Source organism: Fistularia commersonii, chromosome 1, assembly GCF_037954325.1.
Source record: "Fistularia commersonii isolate RoL2024-O1a breed Wild chromosome 1, RoL_Fcom_v1.0, whole genome shotgun sequence".
Taxonomy (NCBI): Eukaryota; Metazoa; Chordata; class Actinopteri; order Syngnathiformes; family Fistulariidae; genus Fistularia; species Fistularia commersonii.
In genome coordinates, this window is record NC_141284.1 from 20,368,561 (window position 1) to 20,375,635 (window position 7,075).

A 7,075-nucleotide genomic window follows, 5' to 3' on the forward strand; every position below is an offset into this window, starting at 1 on the left:
CCCGTGGGCCAAACACACGCAGGAAACTCTACATGGTCCAGATGTGTGAATTAGAAGGTTAGAATGGTTGGATGTGTCTGTATGTGGCCCTGTGATTGGATTGCGACCGGCCCAGGGTGAACCCACTTCTCGGCCAATGAGAGATGTACCCCAACAACCCTGAGTGCAGGATAAGCAGTCTACCAAATGAATGAATGAATGAATAAGAATCATTCTTGTGGCTCCATAATAATAAGATAATGGATCTGATCGACTGAACTGCCGAAGCGGACCGAACACTGCGAGTGCAGGTGCGATCGACGGCTGACGAGAGAGGTGTAAGTTACCAGCCCAGCTCCGGAGTTGCATCACTCTCCTCCGTCCTGGCGCGTCCGTCAGCGAGCGCAGCTCGGCTCTCATAAAGCTCCCCTTTCCGTTATCCATTTGCATCTCCCGCAGACACACGTAGCCATCAAACGCACGGCAAACATCATACATAAAACATGGCGGTAGCAGTCCCACCCTTGTCTGACCTCTTGTCCTCCTGCTTTTCTCCCGGACAGATGTAGATAAAACTCCAGACACACCTCACTTCCTGAGAGGAGAGTTATGGCTTCCTGGGAGAGGCGCCGCCACCCCCCTTCCACCCCAGAGCCCCGAGGAGCTCGACAGCTTCCCACAGAGAGGGCACGTCTCTGACGTGTAGAACTGCTCCGAGGCTCTTCTCCAAGCTCTGAGCTCCTCCGTGTACCTGTCAGGGGGTCAAAGGGGACGCGAGCTGCTAGACAACGCGGCAATTGTTTGTGTGTCGGCGTGTGTTTGCATGTGTGTGTGCACATTTGACACCTCTTCCCGCCATGACAGATGCCAGGCTGTTTATGTATGAGGTGCCGGGTGGGCAGGTGGGCAGGCTCGCATGTGTGTGTGTGTATGTGTGTGTGTTTTTCTTTTTTCATTCGGGTGGGCTCGATGGGAGCCGGAATGTGCAAAGGTGCGCGTGCAAAGTCAAATGAGAACATTTTCATCAAGATACAGCAGTTGAGAACCAAACATATAAGTGTGTGTGTGTGTGTGTGTGCATTTGAGGGGTCTTCTCTGGCTGTCATGCTAGCGGCAAGCTAATTACTGAGAAGGAAGTGACCGGAAATGGTTACAGGTTATTGCGGAATATGACTCCATTGGCGAGGCTTGTCAGGTTCAGGTGATTATTTTATCAAATGTGGAGATGTCAACGCCACTTGGTGGTTTTTTTTTCTGCCTGATGGGACAGAGACCGCGTTGGACCTCAGCGGGGGGGGGCTTATGTGACAACGCAACGCCGTAATGCAATAAACCCTGGCTTCTCAATCACATATGCAAGGTGGAAAACAGAAGGGTCACTGAGGTCACTGTATGACGGCTTTGCGTCGTGTCCGCTGGAGAAAATGTCAGACAGAAACGGGGTTTCTAGAGGGGTCGGTTCGAATGCCAACAGCCGATCGCCCCCACAGGGATCGGAGACGGTAAAAGAGTGAACTCTGCGATGTGGCACTAATAACGCATGCTTAAGATAAGATAGCTTGATGGCTGAAGACATTTTTATTTTTGTACAGTCTTCGGGATTTCCCTGGCTTCTGTCTCAAGGTGGCGGATTCACACCACCGAGGTCGGAAATCATCAGCAGGGACACGGTGGACATCGAAGAGGAATCTGCTATCTGCGACAAAGTTTCTAATTCTTACCCACTGGAAGACCTGCTTCCTCCACCGAGACAGTCGGCAATAAACAGCTGCATGCTTAACAGCATATATGTGTAAATACACACACACTCTCTCAGTAACCTTTACTGGCCCCGCGGTCTCCTTGATGCAACAACCAATTAGACTGTGAAAGGGGAATTAAAAAAAAAAAAAAAAAAAAAGAGTACACACTCTTTACTGCTGTTAAAGGCCAGTAATCTCTCATTTACACCAACTCTGAGGGGAAGTCAAGCTAGAATCCGCCTGTCTTTAAAAAAGTGTGCGCGTGTGTGAGGGTTGATTGAGGGCAGGGCTGTCATGCCTGCTAATATAGAAGCTAAGCCATGGAGCCCTCGGCCCCTGGCGGGCAGATGGTGGGGTGGGCGGCGAGGGCTGAGGGTCCCCTATCTCTAATTCTCAGCTGCACTTGTAAGATATGCGCCATGTATGAAATGTGCTGGCGAGGATCCACGTCCTTCAACTCCCCATGCACCTCCAGGAGCTCCACCCAGGCCAGCTGTGTGTGTGTGTGTGTGTGTGTGTGTGTGTGTGTGTGAGCTCACCGGGCTCCGATGGCACGGATCAAAACAAACGCCCGAACCAGTCGTGACACCGGCCGCCATCAGAACACAAGAGCGGTGACGACAAGGCCGCCGTGGCTACATAACAAGGGTAGGTGTGTGTGTGTGTCTGTGTGTGTGTGTTTATGAACGGGCTTCTCCCCTGGCGTCGATCAAACGCGGTGGCGGCGAATGCATTAGTCAGCCGCCTTGTAACGCTGTGATGTTGCTGACCACGATTAGCTCTCCGAGGCGCGGAGGAGGCACGACGTGAACCGACAAGAACCCGGGAGCTTTGTGTTGGGATCAAGGGGAAACGCAAACAGGCACAGGAAAAGAAAAAAAAAAAAAACTTTGTTTGAAAGTGAGAACAGAAGCATACCTCACTAATCACTCACTAATACGGGGAGACGGGGAGTGACAACGCAGGTGGCAGGGGGAAAAAAAGGGAGATTTTGGGAGTCAAAACAAAGAGTAAAAGTATCTAAAAATGATTCTTCGCGCCAGACGGTTTGCGGATAGGAAACACGAAGGGGTGAAATTCATTCATTCAACCACATGATTGTCCTGCAGTCAGGGTCACTTTGGGGGCCGGAGCCCCTCAGCTGCCGTCGTGGACCAGTCACAGGGCCACATTTTGAGACATACAACCAGTCACTTTACGCATAACATGGAGACATACAAGATGTCTGTGGAGGTTCTCTATCAGGAGTGTTTCTGAATATAATGTTATATTCAGAAACTCCCCGCAGGTCGTTAGAAGTGACAAAGCCTCTTAGATGAGGGGTGAAACATGTTCAAGTGAAGAAATTCAAGTCCAGTTGCCACGACAAGAAGATTTTGACAAGGAGACATACAAGCATCCACGCTCACAGTGTCATTCACGCGTCTGGACGATGCGTCTGGGTCTCCAATGAACCTCCTGCATGTGTTTGGACAGTGGGAGGAACCCGGAGAACTCCGAGGAACCCAATGCAGACGTGGGGAGAACATGCAGACTCCACACAGAAAGTTGAGAATCCAACCAGGGACCTTCTGGCTGTGAGGAGGAAGTGCTAACCGCAGCAACGCCCTGGTGGCAAAATTAAAAAAAGTCCTATTTACATTATTATTGTCTTCAAATACAAGGCATTAGAGGCCTGCAGTAATACTGCAAGAGCACACACACACAAACACACACACATTCACTGGCTGCATTCAAAGCAGATGGATTCCTGAGTGACATCAACTACACGCCGCTCCACCCGTCCGAAATGTGACGGCAGAGCGCCTTTCTGCTGCTCTGCATCTGCCGGACTTCATCGTCACTGAAATCGCATTTGTGGTCATTCGGAACTTGATTATGACATTTCTACTCGATGCACCCTCAAATGCGCCGCCTTTTGTCGTGCGGAGAGCTCGCCTGCGGACTTTAGTCGACCGTACCGCAGCCGAAAATCAATTATAAGATTTGATGAATGCGTATCAGACATAATATAATGCGCTGGAGGTCTTCTGGCAGCGTTCCCTGGGAGCGGACATGCGCTGACATGAGCGAAGGGGAGCGAAAAAGGCCGTGCAGCTGTGGGGCAGCGAGGCTTCTGCTCGCTTTGTTTACTCTGCAGACGCCGTGAAGATGTGGACGTTCTACTCTGCGCTCAACGCCAGGTTTCGATTTTCGCCGAAGGCCCCCCCCCCCCCCCCCACCATGGGGGACAATTAATAAATCATTTTTCTTTCAGGTGAACGTCAAGTTCTCACGGCATTCACGCAGAGAAGAAGGACCTGCTTTGGATTTAGGGTTTGACTTCTCCCTCACCGCCGTGCTGCAGCTGGAAGGTTCACGTCGTCCCGGAAAAACCATCTGGGCCCCAAAATCCTCGCCGTCTGCCCTGCGACACATTCGAAGCGGAGGTCGTTTGCATGGTACTCGTAGATGTCTCGTCTGCTCGGCTGAAACAGATTGTGAATGAATGAATGAGTCGAAAACTGTGTCAAATGTTGTGAATGACTGAATAATTTGAAATAGATGACAATTCCATGTTGGCAAAAAATATAGAATTTAAAAACAAACAAAAAAAAATCACTTTATAACTGGACTGTGATGCAACCACAGCATGACCGAATGAAAGCCGGTTGAAATCAGAGATTAAATCAGCAAAATGTGGTCTCGCGACAAAAAAAAAACAGAAAACTGAATTTTGGGACAAGAAATTGGTTTTGTCAATCGAAAAAAAAAAAAAAAAGTATCCGGTAAATCCAAATAATCCATTCTTAATAAGATAAAATAGAAATTGTGACACAAACAAAGGTGTTAAGTCATGCGGCGCTTGCATTGCAGTTTCATCATCACATTCGGCACTCGCCTTACCCAGGATCCTCTGGCAGGGGTGAGAGGTCGCTCAGCCATCAGAGGAAGCCATCACCGTGCAGCTGAACCCTCCTCCATCCTCCACCTTTCATCTGTCTCTCTGATTAGTTTGCTCATATGACAGATAGCAACTTAAAATGGAACAACCCATAGACACCCTCTGGGAGAATATCCAGAGAACGATACACACACACACACGCGTGCGTTCTTGCTGCTCTGCTGGTGAGTGCACTTTCAATTACAAGTGGAGAGGTGGGCCTTTAGATGTTCACTACTCATGGCTCAAAGCCCTGCGAGTCCGTTGGCTTCCAGAGAGTAAATCCATCCACTTGGCTTGGGCGGCGTATCAGGTGTCCTCTGGCTCGTCTCTCATGTGTGATTGGTGTGTACCCACCCTGCAGCCACAGATGGGACTCCGCTTGATGTGGTGGCATCCAATATCCATTCAATCTAGACATGATGTAATGAAGAGCTAACACGGACTCCGGCTACACGCCGCGTGGCTTCTCCCTGACGCAGAGGGTGGGGTGAATTCATTTACATTTTATTGGATTTTGAATTCCGCCGTTGCCGTTTTCCGACCGGTCTGCAGCTGGGAGAGGAGAGGGCTGACACGCGTCTCCGGGAACTTCTGCAGCATGAGCTTAAAAACACAGAAACAAAACCAAATCCAAAGGAAAAGGCCGGTTATGATGGAGGATATTGAAATAAAAAGAGCTAATATGTTTTTTTAGGAGCTGTTATAAATGAGAGACTGAACCTCATATTAATCATATCAAGGATAAAATATCAAGATCCGCTGGTTTCTTGTTTCTTCATTCTGTATACTGCAACATTGTACTTCCCACATTTCTTTCTGTTTCTGGTGGCGAAATAAAGACGTGCACATTACATCGATGATCTGCATATGAAAGAAAATTTGAAAAAAGCAAAAGGTCAGGTATGCAGAGCTGGGACTGACCTGTTTAGAGCGGCCGAAACAGGAGAAGACCTCTCCATACGCTCCATACTTTGGCAGAAATCTGGACAAACACGTGTTTCTAGGAAAGAGCAGAAACCCTGTCTGAGACACCTGTTCATTTTGCTGTTAAATTTGAAACTTTGAAACATGTGGCTTAGCTGGGGAGCTGTAATGCTGCCAAACGCTCGGATATACAAGTTCAGCTGTGCACTGTAACTTTGAAGATTTCACAGTACAAAAAAAAAAAAAAAAAAAAAAAAATCACAATCTTGGCACGACTACAGCCTCGGCAACGGTGTTCCTCATCATTACCCCATAATAGAAAATGAGGTAAAAGACGTGGATTTGTCAGGCGACAGAAAAGCAACGATGTGAACTCAAGGAGATGCCTGTAGATCACTGGATCTTTCCGAATGTTTCGGCACTGACCATAACTCAGGTATGCCTAATCTCTTTTTTTTGTCAACACCATGATACAAAGGAGGTGTCTGGCCGTGTTTTGGGAGGGGGGTGGCTTCTGCAGACATGAAAGTATGGAGTTGGAGTGTTGCACGTCTGTACCAACATCGTCCTGGTTCTTATTATTCTCTGCACATAGCTGTGAGTCTCAACAAGAACCCGCTTCCTGAGGAGGACTGCACTCATGCTGGCCCTGGTGCTCGGCTCCAGTGTGTGTGTGTGTGTGTGTGTGTGTGCACAAGCAAAAAAGACTTGGGCGCTGTTGAGATGACCCTGCTTTCTTTCTATAGGGGCTTTCACTCTGCAAGAGCTCAGCCCCTGTAAAGGGGGAGCCTGTGCTGGTACCTCTCTGAGCCTCCGTTTTTTTTTTCCTTCAGTCATCTCTCTCTCTTTCTCTCCCCAAAGCTGCAGCTTTGAGTGCTTCCAGCTGCCGACATTGAATACCTCCTCCCACAAACGCATGCACTCTGAGCTGCCTCACACACACACACACACACACACACACACACACACACAGACATACACACACACACACAGGTACAAACTGGCCCTGTATAGAACACACACTTATATGTATACATATATACACACACATCTACCACACACATGCAAAGTCACACACTCGTTCCTCCCTGGTTTTGCTGAAATGTCTGTTTCTTGTGGCCTCTGCTTCATGTCCTTCCTCACGTGGTTCTTCATGTCTACTCTCACTACTCTTTTTATGTATATATTCTGATATATTTTACGTACATATTCTTATATAGGTTCAATTTTTATAAATATAAACCCATATTACACACACTATTTCTGGAGTAGATTAATAAGCAAACTAGCGCTGCTACCGTCACAAAGAACGTATTTGTGTTTGTATAGACTTTCAGTAAAGTGCAAACTTTCGGGGCCTCGGGGACCATGTGCTAAAACAATCTATAAAATTTAACTGATGAGGAGATGAAGAGTGGGCGCTAATAGCGAAAGATCTCTTTGAGCAGTAGCAGTTACACACAAAGATGAGGTTTTATTTCGAGTGCCGTTCTCCAGTCACTAT

At 48.0% G+C, this 7,075-nt stretch overlaps 1 long non-coding RNA gene across 2 annotated transcripts; it reads left to right on the plus strand.

Moving 5' to 3' along the window:
* The first annotated feature begins 2,257 nt into the window (after positions 1-2,257).
* Positions 2,258-5,498, plus strand: LOC147237764 (uncharacterized). 2 transcript variants are annotated; one of them, XR_015106874.1, is made up of 3 exons: positions 2,291-2,369; positions 3,759-3,904; positions 3,979-5,498. It is a non-coding gene; the product is annotated as an uncharacterized LOC147237764 (long non-coding RNA). The 2 variants fall into 2 exon arrangements; XR_015106875.1 differs by lacking the exon at positions 3,759-3,904 and having other exon boundaries at positions 2,258-2,369.
* Positions 5,499-7,075: the final 1,577 nt, after the last annotated feature.